A 27,541-nucleotide genomic window follows, 5' to 3' on the forward strand; every position below is an offset into this window, starting at 1 on the left:
TTTCATTCGAAGTTGAAGAGCTTTATTGAGGCAGCATCATCAGGAGATGGAATTTAATGAAACTCTACATCTGAATTAGGGCTATTCATTATGTTGAGTCAGCGCACTTTTGCCATCGTTACATAATTCGAAAAATTTCGTCAACACAAAAGGCTGTTTTTGCCTGGCTGAGGTTATACCGCTGAGAAAGTTATTGAAGTTCTTGAAAATATGGAAGTTGGTTGGATAGAGGTTGTAATACCTAGCGAAAGCTTTGTATGTCAGTATATACCGGGTGTCCCACATTTTATGTGACAGACAATATCTGGTTTGTTGAAGGAGATACACAAAAATGTTTCATACAAAAGTTTTAGGAGTTCATGAGAGCTATATTTTGATATAATTTTTAAATATACAGGTGCTAGGTGCTACAGACCAAAATTCCATTTTTTAAAATAGAACGCCCTGTATATCATTACATATTCAGTTGCTACGTTAAATTCTGATATCATTTCATGTTTGGTTTTTGAAATTCGGTTACGGCGTTGTTGACTTATTGCACTTTTCCTTAAATATAAAGTTTCAAAAAAACTATTTACTCGTACACGAATCCAGTCTATATCTTTTATTAAATTGAACTAGACTACTACTGAATACAAACCATTATTCTCACCTCTACGATACGATATCGATATCAGTTGAATATAATATTGAAATTCTTGAGAATGTGACTAACTTGAGGGTGAATTGCTTTATATTGCACAATTTCATCAAGTAGCTTATGCTTGTTGATGCCATAGTAACAAATGTTGTTGAATTGTATCTACTTGTCAGTTCGATTCAGTGATTCTTTGCAAAACAGTAACTGTGTTCTTTGTGCGAAAACTCCAGTATGCCTTTCGCGTTTAGTCCAAGTGATTGCATTGATATGTTATTAATTTTTGGGGAATATCAGAAAAACTGCCGTCAAGCACAACGTCTATACCAAGAACGTTTTCCAGACAGACCCATTCCGTCACGAATGACTTTTTCGAGAGTTGTAGAAAAATTGCGAACTGGGTCATTTCCTTCTACTATAAAGCATCGTCATCATACGAGATCTGTTAGAACTGAAGATTTAGAGATCAATATGTTGGCCTATATTATTATTCATCCACATGTTTCTAACCGTACTCTTGTAGAAGAAGTCGGTGTGAGTAAATCTAATGTACAGAGAATTCTGAAAGAAAATAAATACCACCCATTCAAAATTCAGTTGGTACAAGGTTTGAAACCCACGGACTTTGAACGACGACTTGAATTCATTGCTTGTATTCAGGTAATATTACATGAAAGTTCTAACATATTCAGTCAAATTTTGTGGAGCGATGAATCACGATTCCACAATAATGGAGTTGTGAATCGACATAACAGTCACTATTGGTCGCAAGAAAATCCCCACTGGGTCCGCGAAAGTAATTTTCAAACTACTTGGGGTATTAATGAATGGTGTGGATTGTTCAATGGCCGCATCATAGGACCTTACTTTTTCAATGAAAATCTCAATGAATTGCGATATTTACATTTTCTAGAAAATGATTTGATCCAGTTGATGGAAGATATTCCCATAGCAGAACGACAAGGAATTTGGTGGCAACAAGATGGTGCTCCTCCCCACAATTCACAGGTTGTTACTGAATATCTGGATAGAACGTACCCAAATAGATGGATTGGTAATAAGGGTCCAATTCGGTGGCCGGCTCGTTCCCCAGATTTATCACCGCTTGATTTTTTCCTATGGGGTTATTTGAAAGATATTGTTTTTACTACTCCCCCTTTGAATGTGGATGATCTGAAAATGAAAATTCGACTAGCGTGCAGTGATTACGCCTGATATTATAAGAGCGACTTGTACGAGAAAAGTGATTCGACGTTTCGAAGCCTGTATAATATCTAATGGGCATCACTTTGAACAATTTTTATGACTTATTTCTAGGTACCTACCATTCTTATGAAATGATTTATCAAGTTATATTATTCACATTGTTATTAATTAAAGATTTGTTTTCGAATACACCTCTTTCAATTTCGCAATTGTTTCATATTCAAAATGATTCCTGACTGAATTCCACAACTCAAAATTGAAACCATTACTTCGAACACCCAAAATTTTGACTAATTTTCATGTGATCTGATGCAGAGAGAATAATTGTATGAGATATTTAAAAAAATAATAGTCGTTCTCAAGACTTTACATTTTGAGCAATAACTCAACAACGCCGTAACCGAATTTCAAAAACCAAACATGAAATGATATCAGAATTTAACGTAGCATCTGAATATGTAATGATATACAGGGCGTTCTATTTTAAAAAATGGAATTTTGGTCTGTAGCCCCTACACCAAACACCCTGTATATTTAAAAATTATATCAAAATATAGCTCTCATGAACTCCTAAAACTTTTGTATGAAACATTTTTGTGTATCTCCTTCAACAAACCAGATATCGCCTGTCACATTAAATGTGGGACACCCGGTATTATAGCTTCGGGAATAGATGTAATGATGTTTACAAGGAAACATATCCTAACGAAGCATATAATAGATTTCATGAAATCCTTCAATATTACATTGAGGTATCTTTTCCACTCAAAAAGACAAAGAAAACAAAGAAAGTCATAACCCCCTAACCCCCTAACCCCCGAACTCTATAACCTCAAGAACAAGGTTTCTCTATATTCAGAATGCGCGAGAGTGAACGAAAATTTCAAGAATATATGTCGCCAAGTAACTATAAGATACAGGGATAAACCAAAGCAGAATAATCAATAACATAAGATGTCATGTGTTGACATGTCTAACAATTTTAATGCTCATTTCACGAAAGGGAAGGATGAAGAGAATATGATCTCGATTTTATGGAAAATCTAGTCGCACTCTGCCCAACCTTTATATTTTTCCACCCAATCAAGGAATATGAGGTTTTTGATTCAATAAACGAATTGAATAACTCTAATGCTAGCGGATATGATTAGGTCTCAAACAATCTTCTGAAAAAATGCATGGAAGAAATAGTCTACCCTTCGACCTATCTGATAAATCTTTCCGTGGAACGAGGAACGTTCCCTGAAAAATTAAAATTTTCAATCGTAACCCCAATCTTTAAAAAAGGAGATTTAAATAGCTATGAGAACTATAAAGGGGTGAGTCTTCTCTCTAGTATGTCCAAGTTATACGAAGTGAATATTAAAAATCAGTTACTATCGTTTCTCCTCAAAAATGAACTACTTTCGACAAACCAGTATGGTTTCCGTGCTATGAAAGCACGGAAACAGCTTTGTATGATTTCATAGAACACGTAGTACCAGCCTTGGATAACATACTACAAATTTGTGGTTTGTTCATCGATTTTTCTACAGTATTTGACTGTGTTGATCACTATGTACTGATCCAGAAAATGCATCGCTATGGGGTTCGTTGAGTTGCCCAAGATTGGATGAGGTCCTATCTAGAGAACAGGTCACAAACAGTTATAATCCAAGGTGTTCACAGTCAGTCCTTGGCCTGCAAGCGAAGAGTTCCACAGGGGTCTATACTCGGAACACTGTTTTTTCCTATCTATGTGAACGACTTGATACAGTACCTAAATAGTCTTTCGAAGGTACATATAGTTGCATATGCAGACGATATAAATGTTCTGGTCACTGAATACATTAACACTTGCAGAAACAACATAATCCATATATGAGAAAATAACGAAATGGGCTGATGAAAATCTTTTAGCACTAAATATCGGCAAAACAGCATTAGTAAAATTCTCAATGCAGAACACCACCGAAACTCTCAAAATATATGAAGATAGCCAACTAGAGGTGACATCCAACCCAGAAACAAACATGTTACGTCTAATTCTACATCATAAGCTCAACTGGAGCCCTCATATAGATTCACTATGTGATAAACTACTAAAGAACTTTTATGCACTGAGATTTATGTCGAATCATTGAGGAAGAGAGGTTCTCCTAAATCTGTATTATGCGACTGTTGGCTGTCACTTGCGCTATGAAATCTTGAGTTGGGGTATGAGTTGAAAGAGTATTTATTTTACAAAAGCGCGCGGTCAGAAGAATTGCTAGTTTAGCATGGTGACATTCATGCAGGAGCATGCTGAGATGTATCTCTACGTTTATAAGAATTGTGAAAAATTTAGCGCGAACCAACAAGACCACCCATACGCAACTAGAGCTAGAGGGTTGCTGATAGCGAATCATCACCGGACCTCTTTCTATCAAAATTCCAAAGCCATAAAAACACAGGCGATGCAATCTTCTTTTTTCTGGAAGATGTATATATTGGTTTGAATAATAATGAATCTATTGTTTATACAGTTATCTAACAGGCAGGAAGTAATTAGTAAAACTCCAGGGAAACAAATCGCATATTGAGAATAATACATCAGGTGTACCACAAGGTTCGGTTCTGTGTTCTATCCTTTTTCTGCTTTATCTGAATGATCTGGTGACAACTGATATTAAAGGGAAGTTCGTACTTTTTGCGGATGACACCAGGAACTTTTGGTGTGGGACAAATTAAGAGACATCATAAATCTGGATCTCTATAGGGTTGAACAGGGGTGCGATTCAAACTCCTTATGTTTCAATACAAATATAACAAACATAGTTTGCTTCAAACTCAATTCAGACGACCTATTTATAGAAAATCACGCTATAGTTAGCAAAACTCACACAAATTTTCATTTGTGTGAGTTTTTGTATTTATAGATGATAAATTAAAATTTGATGATCGTATAACAAAGTTTTGCAAAAAATAGCATCTGGCTGCCATGCAGTTCGAGTTGTTTCTAACGAACTCAATCAATTCTTAGCCAGAACTATGTACCTTTCCTTGATAGAGTCGCTCTTGAGATATGGAATTGTCTTTTGGGGCTTTTGTAGTCAGCAATCCACTGAATTCAGTATTTGTTCTATAAAAAAGGGCTGTTAGATAAATATGTACGGCAAAATCACAAGACTGCAAATCACTTTTCATTAGTCAGAAAATTCTTACTGTACCTTGTTTATTCGTTTTAGAAACCGTTTGCCTAATTCACAAAAAATACTCCAATTCTGCAGCAAATAATGATAGACGTTACCACACGAGAGGAAGTCTGAATTTACCCTTGCCAGTTCCAAAATCATCAATTACAAAATTTTCTTTGATATATGAGAGCAAGAAAATATACAACTATCTTCCAATGTGCTATAGGGCAATAACAAATTTTGAAAAATTCAAAAAATTAGTTAAAGAAGTACTTCTGCAAAAAGCCTACTATGACTTGAAGAAATATTACGATGATGTATTTTAACTCAAATGCTCATATACCTGTAATGATTTATTTATTTATTATCTGTAATGGTTTACATATTGTTTCATTTATATGTATTCGTATATGTACATTTTTCAGCCCTATAATGATTGTTCATTGTATATCGTAATTTTAATATTTTTCGAAAACTTCAACATTGTTTTCTTCATAAAGTTTCACTAGCTTTGTCAATAAGGATTTCATGGACAATAAAGCATGATTGATTGATTGATATTCGTGATTTCTTATTGAAAAGTTTTATTTATCAAACTTCCACAAGCTTCCGTTATGATTTCTTTCGAATTCAATGATTGATGTCATTTTGAGAAAGAAAGCTCACAGCTTCCCAAGAGCCGTATTTGCTTTGTCAAAATTCTGTAAAATTTATTCATTCATTACCACCACTTTACCTCGTGTGTTTGTCTTTGGTGCTGTTTCTAACCAACTGAAATCCAAACGACCCTGTATTCGTTTTACATTAAAAGTATTCTCTTTGATCCACCCCGACCTGTGAACTCTATTCGCACCCTTTCGAAGAATTTAATGGAAAAAAGTTTGATCCAATAGCAGTCTGACCTGGAGCTTTCGATGTTATTTTCCATGAATCAGGATCGAGCCTCTTCGTATTATCTCACATGTTAATCCAGGTTACTTGAATATTCAATAATATTACAGATACCATGATATGTACTTCTCATAGAGAAATTATATATTTGAACCAATAGTGTTGCAACTCAGCACTCGCTTGGCTAATTAACGAGAGGATTTTATTCGCTGTTTCACCCATTCAACATTCATCCAAAATAATGAAAGAACTCATTTAAAAACTCAATTGAATATTTATTGTAACGAAACGGGGAAAATACTTCAGGAATAAAGTTACACTAAAAATGTAAATCAAAAATACAATAAATCACCAAAAACTTACATTATACTGCCATCCAGCAGGATCGAAAGAAAGGAGACGTGCATTGCTGGAACCTTTTCTGAAGATCAATAGATACTAAATGAATTTCTCAATACTATCTGTTGATGATCTTGACTTCCCTCAATATTTATGAAGATTTATATGCTGACATTGTAACTTTGATCCGGTCACTGTACTGAGGTAAAATGCTCAATATGCAATCTGTGCAAAGTTTGCGTATTTGGAGATTGTTTTATATTTCTATATCCTGTGATCGTATCAATTTCGATGTCTATGAACTTGGGAGATTCAAAGATGGAACATCTTTCATGTATTCGCTAAAATGAATTTGATTTATTTCATGACTATTTTCCATATTTGACAATAGTATGAAATTTATAAAAAAATATATTTGACGAAAATGTGTCCGTTTTCATGAGTCTACTTTATACTGTGATATCTCAGTGAATATTTATTCAAGAAAATGGAATAAAGCGTGATTTGAATAAGTGCACTTTTGCCAACGTTTCGTGAGTCGATCAATTCAGTCAGCATGAAAATTGTGTGCTCGTGATTCGATGCAGTCAACGAAGGCAGTTTTTGCCTGCTACAGTAATACGAAAAACTAGTTTTTTTTTTAAGCAGTATACTGGATTATGAGAAAACGGGCATATTGACCTTAAGTGGAACAACGAAGCAGGATTAAGAAAGACATCGGAAGAGACTGCAGCAGGATGATATTCTTCGAGGTATTGGAGAAAATCGCATTCCGAAACAAAGTAAAATTATGATATCAATGAACTGGAACCTCTTGTTGCATGTTCATTTCAATTTCATTCAAATTAGTTGTTCAGGGTTGTGATTTGTTTTTCTTACCCTCTGTATTAGTTTTTATATTGTAGGCCGTTCATGTATTCGTTCACTTTTGAATATTTATGATTCAGTGGACGGATGAATATTACTGGAGTTTTTCCCAACACCAAACCGTTATTTCAACACATCAACACGTGTTTCGATCACCAAGTGATCATCTTCAAGAGGAAGATCAAGATCTAGTTTGATCTTCCTCTTGAAGATGATCATTTGATGATCGAAACACGTGTCAAGGTTTCAAAATATCGGTTTGGTGTTGGGAAAAACTCCAGTAATATTCATTAGTAGACCAAAGGTTCCAAACAGTGCATCACCAGTGGACGATTGATAAGGAATACTATTGTTGGTTTACAAATATATTAGCCCTTGGGTTGGGCCACCTATCGGGCGTGTCGCCAGGTGGCGGATAGGCAAACGGCCAGGGGACTGGGAGCCCTGTTCGGGAAGCCAATGTGGCCTTACGGACGGGGTCGCCGTACTCCTGGTCAGTGGCAGAAATGAGTAGGGTGAGGGGAACTTAATCTCCCCAGAAGTCTTTGCGAAACATGCCACCGTGGACCAGCCTACCCAGGCTGAGGTGTAAGGAATCGTGCCGACATCTGAATGCGGTTTTGAACAATCCTCTTGGGGAACCAGGGGAAATCTTATTGTAATCAGCCTTCCTCTGGTAATGCGGGGCTCTGCCAGAGTGGCCAACTCTTCCCCTGGTACTCGTGGGAACACACAAGAACGAAACAAACACAAAAACAGACACAGAAAAAACAAAAACCAATCCCGAGGCTGGACACAAATGCTTACCTCAATCTATGGCGGTGGCTGGGGAAGAAAAGAAATATCCACTCCAATCTACCACTTGGAATGAGGCTGGACATCACCTCGTGATATAATACAAGGGCCAAGGCGCATTTGCGGCGCTGACGCCAAAAGGAGGAAGAGAGCGATAAAGGCAGGAGTGGCAGCAAGTATAAGAGCACCCACTTCCCCACTTCCTGCAGAGGGCGCTAAGAGCTCCGCCTTGAATAAAGGCAAGGAATCAACTGCACCTGCAGGAAAGCGCCCTTACTTGAACACTTCCACGGAGGTAATCCCAAGAAGGTTGAAGAAGCCGTGCAACGACAGCAATGTCGCTGCACCACCTTGAATAAAGGCAAGGAATCGGCTGCACCTGCAGGAAAGCGCCCTCACTTGAGCACTTCCACGGAGGTAATCCCAAGAAGGTTGAAGAAGCCGTGCAACGACAGCAATGTCGCTGCACCTCCTTGAATAAAGGCAAGGAATCGGCTGCATCTGCAGGAAAGCACCCTCACTTGAGCACTTACACGGAGGTAACCCCAAGAAGGTTGAAGAAGCCGTGCAACGACAACAATGTCGGTGCACCTTTCGAAACTTTCACGAAGGCCGCCGTGAGACACCTCAAGGTTGCCAAAGAGACTTGTGTTTCGCGAGTCTTGGCCTCCACCTGCCGATATAAAGGAGATGTCTCGTAGTGACCTGCCCACCTTTCTGGAAAGGACGGGATAGACGATGACCTAGGAAGACACTCCTCGGGGGGTCACATGTGGCCTGTGGGTCTACACTCACCCTCCCTACTCTACAGATACAGATGCTAAGGATATATTGGGTTATTTCGAAAGTTCAGTTCGTTTCAATCTCATATGGTCTGTAGCTCCATAACTAAAAAAATATCAATTCTACTGTGTTGTGGTCTATACTGAACGATAGAGAATATTGTGCTCTATACATTGATATTGTTCATATTTTTCCAAATTTTTATTTCTTGTTTTATTTCAGCTAGCAGGCTGCTGAACCAGCAGAGAAAACTCAATCAGGCATTTAGCAATGATAGTGTTAATGGACGCATTGTTCTACGTTGGTTTGCGAAACTTCGTTCGGAGATTTCAGCCTCGAGAATTTGAGGACCCAAGAGGAGATTGATCCATGACGAATGGTGCGTGAGATTGGGGCGATATAGCTACCATGCGGTTTTTGATGATTTGAAACGTATTGCACAACCAAAACGATTCTTCTCTGGAGTTTACTTATTCTTGTTAAAAGGAAGAAATACTCATTCAAGTGGTTTGGATTCGAATTATTCCATCTTCCTAATCTAGCCTAATCATTAGACTCCACTTAGGGCCACCCATCATCTACAGGTACGTCTTTGGCTAGCTTGTCAACTAATGATTGAGATGTATCTTAGTAGACACCTACTTTCAATAAAACTAGAACTTGACACATAATTGTTCATATAACCATACTTTGTTTTAGGCCGTTATGTTACTTTTCCTTCTTTGTGCGCTCCTTTGTTTAACTCTTGACGTTTCGCTTTTATTGTTACCTTTGTTACGATACTACAAGAAGTCTTTGGTAATCAGAAAATCATTGATATATATATATATATATATATATATATATATATATATATATATATATATATATATATATATATATATATATATATAAAGTATGATAAAGTATGATAAAGTATGATGAGCTATTTTCTCGGGTTTCGCTCCGTGTTTTGTGTATTTTCTCCCCATAAGAATTATTTTCACAACGTTTCGGCAAAGTCTCATTTGCCATCTTCTGGTGATGTCTGGTGATGTCTAGTTGAAAAAAACCAGACATCACCAGAAGATGGCAAATGAGACTTTGCCGAAACGTTGTGAAAATAATCCTTATGGGGAGAAAATACACAGAACACGGAGCGAAACCCGAGAAAACAGCTCATCAAACTTTATCCGTGAGAATCTTCGAGTTAACATATATATATATATATATATATATATATATATATATATATATATATATATATATATATATATATATATATATGATGAGCGAAACCCGAGAAAACAGCTCATCAAACTTTATCCGTGAGAATCTTCGAGTTAACATATATATATATATATATATATATATATATATATATATATATATATATATATATATATATATATATATATATATATATATATGATGAGCTGTTTTCTCGGGTTTCGCTCCGTGTTCTGTGTATTTTCTCCCCATAAGGATTATTTTCACAACGTTTCGGAAAAGTCTCATTTGCCATCTTCTGGTGATGTCTGGTTTTTTCAACTAGACTAGTTGAAAGATCAGCAGAACAGACGTGTACTCTTATAACACAAGTTATTCCAATATTTCGATAAACTTTATTATCATCTTCGAGGAAAAGCTACAAAATTTGTATGATGGTGATACAATATAAAAATTAATATGAAAGGTCACAACTTACTGTTAGTGGGGTTGGCCGTGTCGAAAAGAATGTTACATTTAAACAATTGAAACATGTCAATACAATAAACAAGTCACTACATCAAAAGAGGTTGACTCCTCACTGGATACAAAGAAGAATATTTAATTAAAATTCACTAAAAAATCGTTATTTGTTTTAAAATTATGGATAACCGGTAAAAGCCATGTGGTTGAAGAACAAAGAGAGAGAGAGACAAAAAACAATTGACAATGACATATGTCATGTAATTCAGTTTGAGAAGGTGTGTTTGTTTGTTGATGATAAAACTATGGAATAAAAGAAAACTATTATGGTGCAAGTGTGATCAGAGACATCAGCTGTTCTGTAAGTAACTTAATGAGAAAACCCAAAAATCAAATATGTTAATTAATTGACAACACCCTCATTAGTCTTGAGGAAAACAAGTGAAGAGGTTTCGTTAAATGAAAGTAAAATCCTGTCATAGGGAGGTTGGAAATTTGTTCAAAGAAGAAAATATTGAAATGTTATGAATTATAGTAATGAAAAACCAGAATTATTATTGATTTGGAAATCATGTAGATTTTTGTCAATGTCTAATAAAAAGGCATAGATTTCACTGAGGTGTTCAATGTTTGATCTTTCATTAAGGCAATTATTTGATTGTAATATAAATGAAATTTCCAAAAACAATCTTTTAGATGTATTTCCTACACTTGATAACATTTTTGTTGAATTATAGTCTATTTTATGACCTTCTTTGGAGACATGATTACTGATATAGATAGAACAGCAGATGTCTCTGATCACACTTGCACCATAATAGTTCTCTTTTGTTCCATAGTTTTGTCATCGACAAACTAACACACTTTTTTAAACTGAATTACATGACAGCTGTCATTGTCAATTGTTTTCTGTCTCTCTTTGTTCTTCAACCACATGGCTTTTACCGGTAATCCATAATTTTAAAACAAATAACGATTTTTTAGTAAATTTTAATTCAATATTCTTCTTTGCATCCAGTGAGGAGTCAATCTATTTTAATGTAGTGACTTGTTTATTGTATTGACATGTTTCAACATTCATCCTATTCGAATCGACACTAAATATTTTAAGGTTTCGCCTTCACAGTATATTTTATCAAATGATCATTTTCACCTCTTCATGCGAATTTGAATGGATCAATGTAGTTAAATCATCTACTTGCAGCTTGCATAACGGATCGTTCTACTTTCTATCACATAAGATTATTTTTTTCCACGACATACTCTCCGAAAGTAGCCAACCACATTATTTTTCACCAATAAAACCCCCAACGAAGCCTCCAAACGTCTATCAGTTATAGTCTAGTTCACATGTACTTTTTTTTGTAACATTTGTCCAAAAATTGTCCAAAAATTACGACCAAGGTATCATTCGATTCGTATTTTTGTGTAGAAAGTTTAAGGAAAGGTTCGAAAACGCGCCGATGAAAATTACAAAAATTATAAACAATTGAGTGAAAAATAAATGGGGCTTTAGTTTTTTTTTGTTATCTCGAAAAATTTTCAAAATTTTGGAAATTTGAAAAAAGATTTGAAAAGATCAATAAATTTGCATAAAAAAAGTCCCAACTCCCGAAACTGTCTCTCGATTATTTATAATTTTTACAGAGCCCTGAGAATAGAGCCAAAAGCGGGTAGTCTGGCTTCTCCGCGCCTTTCGTCACTCTGACATAAAAACAAAAAAAATATTTAAACATATTAAATGTTAATATTAAGAAATGAAAAAATTCATGTAATGTTAGGATACATCAACAAACAATAATCCGCAGTCAAAAAATGTTTATCCCAATTTTAACGTTAATTATGAATTTGTTAATTAATAACTTTTTCTGAATTGAAAGTTGATATAAAAATCCCAATAATCAATAAACTAAAACCCTGGCATTATTTCCTTTGGTGAAGTTATCCTTAATAAGCAAAAAAATAGATTACCGTTGCCAAAATAAAAAAATTGTTGTTTTCTATTTTTTTATTAACAATTGAAAATTATAATTTTATAAAAAATACATCACAAATTTTTTTTTCAGATTCTTCATTATTTCAATGTCTCATGGCTGAAATTTAATTGATAATATTTTTTTAAATTTTTTTACAGCTATTGTTAATAAATTTATTATAAAAAAATTATTTGTTTGTAAGCAATTCGGATTTGGTTTTGCATTATGTTGATCGAAAAAAATCATGAATTTTAGAACAAAAATGGTTTCTTAAAAAAATTTTTTTGTTGCTAAAAAATGTGTTTGTTAATTTACAATCGTTTTTTGCAACTAAATATTAAAATCAAGGAACCGTTTTCTTTAATCATAAATTCTATTGTTTTTTAAGGTTTTGAAAAAAAAAAATTTTATTCTTTTTTTAATTGTTTATTTAAAAATAAATTGGTATGGAAAAATTATTTTTTTAAAATTTTTTCAATACTTTGTTCTATAAAAAAAGTAACTATGTGTTTTTTAAAATTTATTCTATTTTTTATAAAACTTTTAATATTGTGATTCCTTGATACTTGCCTTTTTCATTCGCTCCTTCGCTTTTATAATTATAATAACAAGACAAATATGCTCCAAGTCATTTTTGTTCATTATGAATCTATTAACAATTTGAGCCTTTTACTCTAAAGTTGTAGTCCTATTATTTATATAATTATTGATCGTTATTTATTAAAAAAAGAAGAATTTCAAGTTTTCAGGGAATTTACTAAATCAAAAACATACTGAAAGTTATTTTTAAAATTTATTAAATCATGTATAGTACAGTCAAAAGTTTTTTAATAATTTTTATTATTTTTTTGTAATCTTTCAGATCGTTTTAGTGGCGGTGGCTCATCATCTGTGGTTTCCTCTGTATTTTCTCGTCGTGATGTTCCTTGAACCTCCTCCTCTTCGACTTCTTCAAGTATCGGTTCACAGTATTCTTGAACTCCTACTGGAATATCTTGATAATCATTAAGGTCGTCTTCATTTCCATCGGGATTACTATCTATAGCGTTTAATCGACCCATCATGATATCAGTATCATCATTGTCATCATCAAGTGATGGCCTTGTACTGTTAAAACATGTTTCACCTTTACAATTTTTGCATAAAGATGAGCAAGGAAGCCCAGCTTTTTTACATCCACATCGATTATTACACTCTTTTATGCAGGCACAATTAACCAGCTTAAGTAAGTCGTCAGGCGCCAGTTTTTCCGTTGTTTTTATCGGCAGGAACATTGTTTCAGATTTGATCCGACCCCAATCTTTCGGATTCAAATTATAATTACCAATCCAAAACTTAACTTGGTAATACGTCTTAAATGAGTGTAAATGTGTTGCTATTGTTGTTGGAGGTAAAGTTGCTAAGTTGATGGCAGTCTTCGATTTCGCAATCATACTTAAAAATCGAGAAACACGACACTGGCCTGATGTTGAATTATTATCGAATTGACCGTACAAGGCCAGCATAATTTGCTCTCCAGCTACTTCGATATCTTGACGAGAGGCATCGGGATTGTAGAAGACTTCTACGTATTGCACCAGCTGAGGATTTTTATCTATAATATCCAGCAATTTTTTTTCCCTTTGCCAAAAATAGCGCTCGTAAAGGCATGCGCGAACAGAATGATATTTTTCAAGTGCTTATTATTTCTGGTTTCATAAATAACATCTAACTGTTTGGTAGATGCTCGTGGTTTCCACATTGTGATATTTGAATTCTCTGGTGTCAAAGCTATCAGTAAAGCAGCAAGATCTACATCAGTCCCAACGACAACAATTTTTTTATCTGGATTTTTTTCGGCAAGGTCTATGGCTGTTTGAATAATTAGTGTATCAGCATCTTCTTTAGCTTGTTTAATTGATGAGTTTGTGTCGGCTATAAGCGCACTCTTCAATTTAGTAATGAAACGGGACATGTTCCTTTCATTAGCTAAAAACAATTATTTTTTTTCGGTTAGCTTCATATCTATTTCAAAGGTGATTTCAAGAGCAACTTTTTTGGAAACTCTTCTGAATCTTTCATATGATTTGACACTGCGAAAATTTTTTTCGTAGCCAGAAAAAATTGTTTATAACAATTTTTTAGTAAACAATTAAAAAAAGAATAAAAAAAAGTTTTTTCAAAACCTTGAAGAACAATAGAATTTATGATTAAAAAAAAAACGGTTCCTTAATTTTAATATTTAGTTGCAAAAAACGATTGTTGATTAACAAACGCATTTTTTAGCAACAAAGAAATTTTTTTGAGAAACCATTTTTTTTAAATCATGATTTTTTTTTCAATTAACATAATGCAAACTAAATTTTCGAATTGCTTATAAACAATGTATTTGTTTATAATAAATTTATTAACAATAGCTGCATAAAATAAAAAAAAATATTAATTAGTTTTTAGCCATGAGACATTGGAACAATAAAAAATTAGAAAAAAAATTTGTTATGTATTTTTTATAAAATTATAATTTTCAATTGTCAATAAAAAAATAGAAAATGAAAATTTTTTGATTTTGGAAACGTTAATCTATTTTTTTGTCTATTAAGGATAACTTCACCAAAGGAAAAAAATGCCAGGGTATCAGTTTAATAATTATAGGGATTTTCATATTAACTTTCAATTCAGAAAAAGTTATCAATTAACAAATTTATAATTAACGTTAAAATTGAGATAAAAATTTTTTGACAGCGGATTATTGTTTATTGATGTATCCCAACATCACATGAATTTTTTTAATCCTTAATATTCACATTTTATATGTTTAAATAATTTTTTTTGTTTTTATGTCAGAGTGACGAAAGGCGCGCGGAAGCCAGACTACCCGCTTTTGGCTCTATTTTCAGGGCTCTGTAAAAATTATAAATAATCGAGATACAGTTTCGAAATTCGAGACTTTTTTTACGCAAATTCATTGATCTTCTCAAATCTTTTTTCAAATTTCCAAAATTTTGAAAATTTCCCGAGATATTAAGTAATTTTTATCGGCGCGTTTTCGGACCTTTCCTTGAATTTTCTAGGCAAAAATACGAATTGAATGACACCTTGGTCGTAATTTTTGGACAGGGCTGAAAAATGTCACCAAAAAGAGCAAAATCGAGAACATGTGAACCAGACTATTATAGGCGTTTGCAAGTTTTATAGGTTGCCTTCAAATCATTTTCACTGGATCGGAAAAATTGTGGTGGAATGCTTTTGCTGCCAGACATACCAATATTTTGAAAACATTTTTCTAGAAAATTATTGGACTTCTAGGCATCAAAATAAGCTGAAAGTGCAATTAGAGACGATATGTACGAACACCAATATCATATTTCCCTTAATAGCTGTTATCAAAATTAAAAGTTCCGACAAAATTAAAGTACCTGCACTGGAAAAACATCGTGGAATCGTGCTATATCTCTTCATCAAAGGAGTTGTAATGGCTTTCAATTCGCACCGAAGCAAGAGTTGAAATGTTTTTCCTGAACAATGCAGATTACGCCTATTCCGCAGATTAAAAAAACTCAATATGGGGGTTACCCAGCCATCCTTTGTTGGAGTTGCTTTGTAGGGTGGAACCTTTTATTCAATTGGATGTATGGCGGATGTCATAAATGTAAAACTGGGCTGAAATAGGAGAATAAATTGTTGTAATAAAGATTGTAAAATTGAATTATGTACACAACTTTATATGACCTGACTCTCACCTATCTGTACAATATCAAGTAGTGAAATATCGAGCCGGTAAATCACTGAATAACTTCGATATTTTGACACTAAAGGAAGAGTTGAAATTATCGAATGATTGAAATCAATTATCGCAGGCAAGTCGATAGATACACAACGTGTTCAATTCAATTTCAATTTGTTCATTCATTCATCCTCTACATGTTTGTCTCACATCGATATTTAACATAACATATGTTTCTTGTAAATTAAATCGCTGAATGTATGGGTTATAATGGAAGCGCCACATATTTTGATTATTCGTTTCTTGAAAATTACGTGCTTGAAAATAGATATTACGACTTCAGTTTCGAAATTACGACTTTAATCACGAAATTCCGACTTCAATCTTGGAATTACGACTTCATTTTTGAAATTACGACTTCGAACTCGAAATTACAACTTTAACCTTGAAACTTCAACTTCAATTTATTTTCAAATTATGACTTAAATCTCAAATTCTCGACTTTAGTCTTGAAATTTAGACTTTGAACTGGAAATTACGACTTCAATCTCTTGATTACGACTTTAATATCGAAATTATGACTTCAACTTCAAAATTTCGACTTCAATCTCGATATTTTGATTTCAATATCGAAATTACGACTTTTATCTCGAAATTTCGACTTCAATCTTGAAATTTCGACTTCAGTTTCTAAATTACGACTTTAATCTCGAAATTCCGACTTGAATCTTGGAATTACGACTTTAATTTTGAAATTACGACTTCAATCTCGAAATAAAAACTTTAACTTTGACATTTCGACTTCAATTTATTCTCAAATTATGACTTAAATTTCAAATTCTCGACTTTAGTCTTGAAATTTAGACTTTGAACTGGAAATTACGACTTCAATCTCTTGATTACGACTTCAATATCGAAATTACGACTTTAACTTCGAAATTTCGACTTCGATCTCGATATTTTGATTTCGATTTCGAAATTACGACTTTTATCTCGAAATTTCGACTTCAATCTTGGAATTTCGACTTCAGTTTACAAATTACGACTTTAATCTCGAAATTCCGACTTCAATCTTGGAATCACGACTTCAATTTCGAAATTACGACTTCAATCTCGGAATTACAACTTTATCTTTGAAATTTCGACTTCAATTTATTTTCAAATTATGACTTGAATCTCAAAATGTCGACTTCAGTCTTGAAATTTAGACTTTGAACTGGAAATTACGACTTCAATCTCTTGATTACGACTTTAGTATCGAAATTACAACTTTAACTTCGAAATTTCGACTTCAATCTCGATATTTTGATTTTAATTTCGAAATTACGTCTTTTATCTTTTTTATCTCAAATCGAAACTTGGAATACATACTCGTAATGTATTCGTTTCAAAATGTCTTTGCAGGATGGAACTCCAGTAACGTTATTTACAAATAGAGGGGTATGAAAACATGAGAAGTTTTACTTCACATTTTCACGAAATTGTTTACAAATAATTGAATGATCAGTCGACTTATTCGAAAGTATGAGTGATGTTAATTATATGAGCAGTTTCGTCTTACACTAAAAAATGATAGTGATGATGTGGTTTCAGGAAGAAACGTCGGGAAATATAGATGTTGTGATATATCGACAAATTCGTAATTATAATGACTAGGAACATGTATAAAAAAATATACAGGTCCGTATTTGAAAAACATATATTGATGATGGAATTCAATGAACGAAACGTTGCATTGAAAAATGTGTTCACCTAGATTATAAAGCACCTGAAAGGAAGCAAAAAGTTATTTTTTGATATTATTGAAAATGGAGGCGGTAGAGCAAAAAAATAAAATCTGTCATTTTCATTTTTTTGCAAATATCTCACAAACCGTTGATGATTTTAAGGATCTGAAAATACCATTGTGTTGCATCACTAAAAAGGTAACTTTTGTTCCATTTAACCGTCCTTATACGACCTACCGTTTCCGAGGTAGCAATAGTGGTGTCAGCTAAAAAAACGGCCTGTATATATACTTATATGTATATATTTAAATAGCCATGTATTCGATAATTATTCATGATAATGAAAACATGTCAAATAAATTAGAGTACGCACATGCATAAGAACTAAGATAAGAACTGAAAATATATTGACTCCATTTGTTTGATTACCAAAGACTGAACAAATACGAATATTCAAAGATCAGCATCAAATGAATCTGTGGATGACACTGTGTGACTTAAAATTATTGTATAACACAACATAAATTTCGACTATCGACCATAGACTATCGATTGGTATAAGTTCAGTGAAAAAAGTTGTTTTCCATTATTGTGAATGTTCAACTCTGAAAGGTAATTATATTATATCCTTTATCACTTCAATAATGATAATTCAAAATGCAAAGATTAAATTTCTCAGTAGCACCCTCAAGCAGGATTCTGTTTGAGGAAAATATTGCTTTGTAAACCCATTAGAGTAAGAATCAAAATGAATCTTATCATTAGTTTGTTCCGAAACTTGTGTGTGTTTTTATGAATCCACTTGGAACAGTAACATATCAGTTGATACTTTGATTCAATCGAAATAAATGGCATATCAATCAGAGCACTTTTTCCAACGCAACACAAGTTGATTAATTCCGTCAGCATGAAATTTGAGTGCCCTGGATTCAATGAGAAAGTTATCGGAGTGTTTGAAAAGATGGTAGTCGGTTGGAGAGAGGTCTGGGGTGTATGGTGGGTGAGACAGAACTTCGACGCTCAATTCGTTCAATATTCGGACAGTGGTTTGTGAAACGTGCGGACTAGTGTTGTCGTGGAGCAGTATCTGACTTTTTTTGTTGACCAGTGCCGGTTGCTGATGACACTTTTTTCATTACATTTCGTAGATTTTCTTACAATACGAATTTGGCCCAGTTGCATGGAGCTATAGTAAATCACACCAGCCACTGATTACCACAAAGTAACCATGGATACCCTGATTAATCACCTCAACAATAATGGATTCTACACAATTGTATATGCAGATGACATAGTTATCTTGCAGACCTTCAAATTTGTGAATTCAAATTGATAGAAACATGGTGTAAGTTTATCGGGCTTAAAACCTTCCAAAATTTCCAAAAGCAAACTGAACTACTCTGAAGGGGTGAAATACCTTGGTACTATCCTCGACAGGAAGCTAACATGGAACTCTCACAGAGTAGAGCAAAAAGAGCATATGTGGCTTATGAGCAAGGTCGGAGGACAGTGGAACGCGAATGGGGTCTTTCACCCCGTGTGGTCACCTGGATCTACACTGCAATAATAAGACCTATGTTAACGTACGGAGCCATTGCATGGGGACCGAAATTTCTATAAGCAACGGCCATCCAAATATCATATTGTTTAAACATCACAGGAGCCATGAGAACAACACCAACCTCGGCAATGGAATTAATTACGGGTCTGACCCTCGAAGTAGGAATGGGTCACTTGAGGCTGAGCCTATGGCGAGAAGCGCTTACTGCGTAACCTTTGCTGCAGGCAACCAGTGATGCAATTGAACCCAGGTTTGTGTTCAATAAACCCTACAAAATACAAATTAGGTAGAACACAAAGTCAGGATGTAGAATGTACTCCAGATCACTGAGCCTAAGGATTGAGTTGGGGATGAGAACAAATATTAGCGTGGTCCCAACAGAACTGGCTGATATCTCAATCGCCACAATAGAAATAACCAGGAAAGGAATTTCTGGCAAAAACATAACAATCTGCACTGAGAACAGACAAGCCCTATTAGCCTTGAACAGACAACGTGTTACCTCAGGGCTAGTACTAGAGTGCCACCAAGATTTAGCCAAAGCCTCGGTAGATAATAACATTATCCTCAGGTGGGTTAAAGGGTACGACTGGAGTAAAGGTAATCGCATTGCCGACTCTTTAGCCAAGAAAGCGGCTGGACTAAGAATCTTAGGACCCAGTAGCACCTACGGCCTGATGGCTTCGACAATTGCGAAACTGGCCAATTGTTACACCCATGCTCAATCCCTGAAGAGATGGGATAGAATCAAAGAATGCAATCTTGCCAGGATCACCCAGGGCGACCCTGGGAAGCTGGCGCCGAAGAAATATCTGGCGATGACCAGGAATAATCTACGCTTAACAGTAGGATTTCCGACTGGTCACTGTCAACTAAGGAAACACCTCCATAATATGGGGCTAGTAGACACACCTCTATGCAGGATGTGTGAACCCTACAGATACAGATAGAGAACCATTGTCTTTTTCTGGTGGATTTTCGTCTTTGGAAAGTGCCTGGGTGGCTCATCGGTGTCCAACTACTGCCCTGAACGTGTTCTGTTGTCGTAGAGGAGTAAAACGGCAACTTCTGTTGATCGTTCAAATGATGGAGCTCCTCGACTGTTCCTCCAACACATTTCAAACCAACAAAAACCACATAGGAGCTGACACCCATGCCTAGTCCTTCCGCCATCTTACGTACAGTTTGTGATGGGTCAGTCTCCACCAGTGACCTCAAATCTTTGTCCTGGATTGCTGTAGGTCGGCCACTTCGGGGCTCATCTTTGAGGCAAACCAACGACCAAAAATGCGTTCATTAAAACTATCATTGCCAAGTACCTGGTTGACTTTTTGGTGTGTTTTGGCAGCGCTCCAGTTGAATTTGAATTCGTAGAGAGAAATACACCGAAAATCGCTCATAGAAATGGGCTGAAAAGAGGCAAAAAATTGAAATTTGAAAAACAATGAACAGCATCATTGTATAGAATACAACATTCTTTGTTGATCAGTTTACACCAGGATACAGTAGAATAACTATTTATTGAGATATGGTGCTTCAAGAACATTTGATATTTGAATAAACAAAACTTTTGAAGTAACCTTCGAAGTCACCTTTGATATGGATTTTCATCAAATATCGGCCAATTCCATCCAATTCACCCAATGGTGGACATATTGCTCCTCGAAAGTATGATAACTTTTTGATCAAGTCATTGTTTAAAATTATATGTCCAGTTACATCATTTATATTGAATTTTCTCAGTAGAAGAATTGTTCCTTTCATTCATGACTACTCCTCAGTGGTTTCTGGAAGCCTATTTTTTAATAATTGTCCAACAATTGTTATTCGTTATTGGATCTGTGGATGTTATTCAACAAAATATATTCATGAGCATAAATGCTTCATGAACCTGCATCCATTGTGTGTACATACAAATGGTGTTGAGACATTTCTAGAATTCCATTACTGAAAATTATGTTTTATAAAATATGTTTCATGAACATTTTATCAGCTATCACGGAATAAGTTATTGAAACTTCTATTCTCATTGTAAAGCTTCAATAGACTGGGGGTTGATGAATTCTTTTACGTTGGAATTCAGTCCATCTGACCCCACTTGACTAATTTCTTTCTTCGCCTAGCTATTTGCAAGGTTGTGGTAAATTTCTCATTTTGTGTAACAGTTGTGTAACATTAGGAGGAAGAAGTTTTTATGAAATTACCTTTACGTAGTAGTTTAACGAATGAATTCGGCCTATAGAAATTGATATATGAAGTAAATCGCTATTTTGACACAGAATCCGTTGTGTGAGTTTTCTCCAGTGCTTGTGCATCTTTTAAAAAAGATAACGTATATAACGAAAAACTTCAACATTCCAAACTGAATTATTAATGATTGATGTCTGATAAATCATGTCAAGTGTATCAAAAAATTAATTTATTTGATTTTCTTCCCGACTCCAGACAAATTTTCGATAATCTGTGATCGCGTTTTTCAAAATCATATTATTTTCATCGAATTGAAGCCAAAGGTTTGAAAGATAACGTGGTTCAAGAATAATTTTGATAAATATTTCGTAATTGGTATATTTATGTGGGGTGAAAGGTTATGTACACCAACGTAGTGAACTGTTCAGAAAGTGAAAAGTTAATAGTTGAATAGGATGGCGACCGTTGAATATAATTTCGATTGTTATAAAATTGGGTCTATGAAAAAAACGACGGTTTTTTTAGAAGCCTATAATATTGCGAATTACACACGAGTAAAATAATTTTCAAAGTTTTTGGTGCAAAGTTATTATTATTTTTTGTTAACACCGAAAATTACTCAAAATTATACAGTATTGTAACAAGAATTCAATATTCAATAATATCAAATCACAAAATATCAAAATAAAATAGGTATCTAGGAACAAACTCATTAATTTTCTGGAGATTTTCTTGTACTGTACTGTACTAATAAATCAGAACCTGCTTCAGATCTGGGAACGCTATCTGTAGCAGCCTCACAAAAATTAGACCACCAAACGCGGACTGCGATTCCAAGAATTGTATTTACCGGATACCCTGCGAGTGCGGAGAATCATACATCGGTGAAACTAAGAGGCCATTGAAAGTTCCTATTGCCAAGCACAAGAAACACACACAGCGAAGAGAACCCAGCAAATCAGGAATAGCAGAGCATGTTTGGACTCGTCAACATAACATCAAGTGGTCTCGAGCTGAAATCATCCACAAGGAGGAACACTGATTCAGGAGATAATTCAAAGGAGCCGCGTATTTGTTGTCCAACAACGGATTTAGTCAAGCTAGAGTGGAGATACGCAACATATGGAAACCTATAATCAAGCGGAACACAACCAACTCCCGCCAAACGGTCAGCTCCCGCTAAAACCGATGAAGCAGAGAGAGGAAAGAGGGGAGGTGAAAGCACTCGAATGACCTATACATAGTCAGATCTCGGAGGAATAAGTCCAGTTATCACCCGAAAACGATTGTAGATACTAACCATCGAAACGTGGTGAAGTAACTTGGCTTGGAATGTTTCAATTTTTGATTTTCATTTCTTTTTGATATTTTTTAATTTTCATCTCGTGTTGATAGTTCAATTTTTTTGTTTTGATTGTTGCTTGTATTTTATTTCATTGTAATTTCAGTTTTTTTGCTTGATACAATTGTTATTTTCCAGCCAATCTTTTTAATTTTCTATTGATTCTTTGAGAAATTTCAAATCAATTTATATCATAGTCGACAATGGAAGTCAGAACTAATGAAATTCACGACGAAACAATGTCAACCACTTTTAAACTAACCTATTATTCTTCTTCTTATTTATTCCATTCATACGCATTTACTGAAATACAAGAAAATCATTGCAATCAAGTAGTTTATCTCAACACAATGTCCTCTGAATTATGCCCCAGTCATGATTCTCATGCCTTTCTTCTGTAGTCTAGTTCACATGTACTTTTTTTTGTAACATTTTTCAGCCCTAACCAAAAATTACGACCAAGATGTCATTCGATTCGTATATTTGCCTAGAAATTTTAAGGAAAGATCCGAAAACGCGCCGATAAAAATTATAAAAGTTATAAACAATTAGGTGAAAAAAAAGTGGTGCTTTAGTTTTTTCTTAATATCTCGGAAAATTTTCAAAATTTTGGAAATTTGAAAAAAGATTTGAAAATATCAATGAGTTTGTGTAAAAAAAGTCCCGACTTCCGAAACTGTATCTCGATTATTTATAATTTTTACAGAGCCCTGAAAATAGAGCCAAAAGCGGGTAGTCTGGCTTCCGCGCGCCTTTCGTCACTCTGACATAAAAACAAAAAAAAATATTCAAACATATTCAATGTGAATATTGAGGAATGAAAAAGTTCATGTAATGTTGGGATACATCAATAAACAATAATCTCCAGTTAAAATTTTTTTATCCCAATTCCAACGTTAATTACAAATTTGTTAATTAATAACTTTTTCTGAATTGAAAGTTAATATAAAAATCCCTATAATTATTAAACTGAAACCCTGGCATTTTTTCCCATGGTGAAGTTATCCTTGATAGGCAAAAAAATAGATTACCGTTGCCAAAATAAAAAAAATTGTCATTTTCTATTTTTTCATTGACAATTGATAATTATAATTTAATGAAAAATACATTACAAATTTTTTTTTCTAATTTTTTATTGTTTCAATGTCTCATGGCTAAAAACTAGTTGATATTATTTTTTTTACAGCTATTGTTGATGAATTTATTATAAACAAATACATTGTTTATAAGCAATTCGAATTTTTTTTTGCATTATGTTAACTGAAGAAAATCATGATTTTTAAAAAAGAAATGGTTTCTTAAGAAAATTTCTTTGTTGCTAAAAATGCGTTTGTTAATTAACAATCGTTTTTTGCAACTACATATTGAAATTAAGGAACCTTTTTTTTTAATCATAAATCCTATTGTTCTTCAAGGTTTTGGAAAAACTTTTTTTAATTCTTTTTTCAATTGTTTATTTAAAAAAAATTGTTATGAACAAATTATTTTTTTTATTTATTTTTTTTTCAATACTTTGTTCTATATTAAAAGTAACTATGTGTTTTTTTTTAATTTATTCTATTTTTTATAAAACTTTTAATATTGTGATACCTTGATACTTATGATAAATATGCTTCGAGTCTTTTTTGTTCATTATGAATTTATCAACAATTGAAGCCTTTCACTGAAGTTGTAGTCCTATTATTTATTTAATTATTGATCGTTATTTACCAAAAAAAAGGAAAATTTTTAAGTCTTTTCAACATAAACTTCGTGTCATGTAATAATAAATCATAAGGGTTTTATTACTTGCACTTTTAGTAGTTGTAGGATCATTTACATTCACTTATTGTCATATTTGTATGGAGTTTAAGATAATTGAATGAAGCAATCAGTCATTCTGTTAATTTGATTTCAATAAGTTCTTTTTTTAATAAATAACGATCATTAATTAAATAAATAAAAGGACTACAACTTCAGTAAAATACTTAAATTGTTAATAAATCCATAATGAACAAAAAAGACTTGAAGCATATTTGTCATAACTGCAATAGTTTAAAAGTTATTATAATTATAAAAGCGAAGGAGGGAATGAAAAAGACAAATATCAAGGTATCACAATATTAAAAGTTTCATAAAAAATAGGATAAATTGAAAAAAAAAACATATAGTTACTTTTATTATAGAACAAAGTATTGAAAAAAAAATTGTTAATAACAATTTTTTCAATAATTAATTAAAAAAAGAATGAAAAAAAGTTTTTTCAAAACCTTAAGAAACAATAGAATTTATGATTTGAAAAAAAATGGTTCCTCAATTTTAATATTTAGTTGCAAAAAACGATTGTTAATTAACAAACGCATTTTTTAGCAACAAAGAAATTTTTTTAAGAAACCATTTTTCTTCTAAAAATCATGACTTTTTTCAATTAACATAATGCAAAAAAAAATTTCGAATTGCTCATAAACAATGTATTTGTTTATGATAAATTTATAGTTGTAAAAAATAAAAAAAAAAATTAATTAGTTTTTAGCCATGAGACATTGAAACAATAAAAATTAAAAAAAAAAATGTAATGTATTTTTTATAAAATTATAATTTTCTATTAATAATAAAAAAATAGAAAATAATTTTTTTCTATTTTGGCAACGGTAATCTATTTTTTGGCCTATCTAGGATAACTTCACCAAATGAAAAAAATGCCAGGGTTTTAGATTAATAATTATAGGGATTTTTATATTAACTTTCAATTCAGAAAAAGTTATTAATTAACAAATTTGTAATTAACGTTAGAATTGGGATAAAATTTTTTTGACTGCGGATTATTGTTTATTGATGTATCCCAACATTACATGAATTTTTTCATTCTTTAATATTTACATTTAATATCTTTAAATATTTTTTTTGTTTCTATGTCAGAGTTACGAAAGGCGCGCGGAAGCCAGACTACCCGCTTTTGGCTCTATTTTCAGGGCTCTGTAAAAATTATAAATAATCGAGATACAGTTTCGGAAGTCGGGACTTTTTTTACGCAAATTCATTTATCTTTTCAAATCTTTTTTCAAATTTCCAAAATTTTGAATATTTCCCGAGACATTAAGAAAAAACTAAAGCCCCATTTTTTTCACTTAATTGTTTATAACTTTTGTAACTTTTATCGGCGCGTTTTCGGACCTTTCCTTAAACTTTCTAGGCAAAAATACGAATCGAATTACACCTTGGTCGTAATTTTTGGACAGGGCTGAAAAATGTCACCAAAAAGAGCTAAATCGAGTACATGTGAACCAGACTGAATGATGTGCCCTCAAAATCAAATTGCACCAGTTTTTATTTTTTATTATGCTATAGTAAATCTATGTTTTAACATTTAATTTTTTCTGAATGTTGGCTCGCAAAAGTTGCAGTATGGTTTGTTTTTTCAGGCAGAACTAGAATAACAATGGATACTATCGCATTCATCAACAGAACAGAATTCGAAGATGATCCATTCGCTGAGGTTGACGATACTTCTGTGAAGGCAGATTATGATGTAGGAAACGTAGCGTTCGTTCTAATTATATCAATGATCAAACTAGCAATATGTTTGGCTAGCATATCTGCTGATATATTCTTGTTAGTTGTATTGTTTAGATTTGGGAGGCTGTGGGAAGTTAGAATCAATAAGTACATTCTGAATCTTGCAATTCTGAATATTATATATTACCTAGCCGCCCCTCTATTTTTTATATTTGAACATTTAGTCTACACTGATTATGTACCTACGATATTTTTACTGCAAACACAGACTACAATTTTGATTCTGTACATAACATTTGCTATTGCTCTTGCTGTCGATTGGTACTTTTCCGGTTATGTTCCGTCTTTGATGTATAACTATAAAATTTATTATCACTACGTTTTTTCTGGCATTTACGTTGTTTTCGTCATAGAATGGATTTTCGCATTCATTTACGCGGAAAACCATCACATGATTCGAATGTCAATTTTTTCAGTTTTCTATGTAACGTTCCTGGTTTTGTTAGTAACCATAAATATATTGAAGTGTAGATTGAGCCCGAAAGAGGATACCACAAAAACGGCTCATGCTTTAACAACAGCAAATATAATATATGCTGCCTTTTTGCCGATACTCATTTATCATCTGATTGTAAGACATTCGTCGAATATCACTGTTCTCACAATTGTTTTATATACTGAGTTCATCCCCTCCTTGCTTGAGATAGGTCATCCGATTTTGGTCGTATACATGTTGGGAAGAATGAATAAATATTTTAAAATGGCATATAATAAGTCTTTCAAGAGATCTACCCGCAACTATGGCGTAGAAGAAAATTTGGATGATGTATCAGAAGTAGGGGGTGTGAGAAACAACACAATTCATGTGACAGTAACTGAGGATCAAAGAAATGACAAGCATCTTTTAGAGATATGAAGCTGACATTACTGATCAATACATTTTTTTACTGAACATCCTTTTTATTTCATGATTCAGCAAAATATTCCAATATACCTAAAACACATTTTCTATAAGGAGATTGTAAGATTTCATTTTTCCATCAATCATTTTATACTGTTTGTGAGACAATCTGAACAAAAAGAAACCCTTTCGCCAATTTTAACGTGTAGATTGTAACTTACCAACTATTAAAATTTTCATTTTCTATTTCCACGGATGTGGAATTCTTCTGAGCAGTCTGCAGAAGTACTCCAAATCAATCA

At 33.3% G+C, this 27,541-nt stretch overlaps 1 protein-coding gene and 1 long non-coding RNA gene across 5 annotated transcripts in view; one reads left to right on the top strand and one right to left on the bottom strand.

Moving 5' to 3' along the window:
* The window catches only part of AstC-R2 (Allatostatin C receptor 2), a 649,221-nt gene that overhangs the window by 45,245 nt on the left and 576,435 nt on the right, over positions 1–27,541 (bottom strand). The gene's annotated exons all lie outside the window — the stretch shown is intronic.
* Positions 16,429–27,290, top strand: LOC111512340 (uncharacterized). The gene is made up of 2 exons (XR_012466829.1): positions 16,429–18,362; positions 26,245–27,290. It is a non-coding gene; the product is annotated as an uncharacterized lncRNA (long non-coding RNA).

Source organism: Leptinotarsa decemlineata, unplaced genomic scaffold (genome assembly GCF_025532065.1).
Source record: "Leptinotarsa decemlineata unplaced genomic scaffold, Ldec_3_MD MMD2_tig00026294_RagTag_RagTag, whole genome shotgun sequence".
Taxonomy (NCBI): domain Eukaryota; kingdom Metazoa; phylum Arthropoda; class Insecta; order Coleoptera; family Chrysomelidae; genus Leptinotarsa; species Leptinotarsa decemlineata.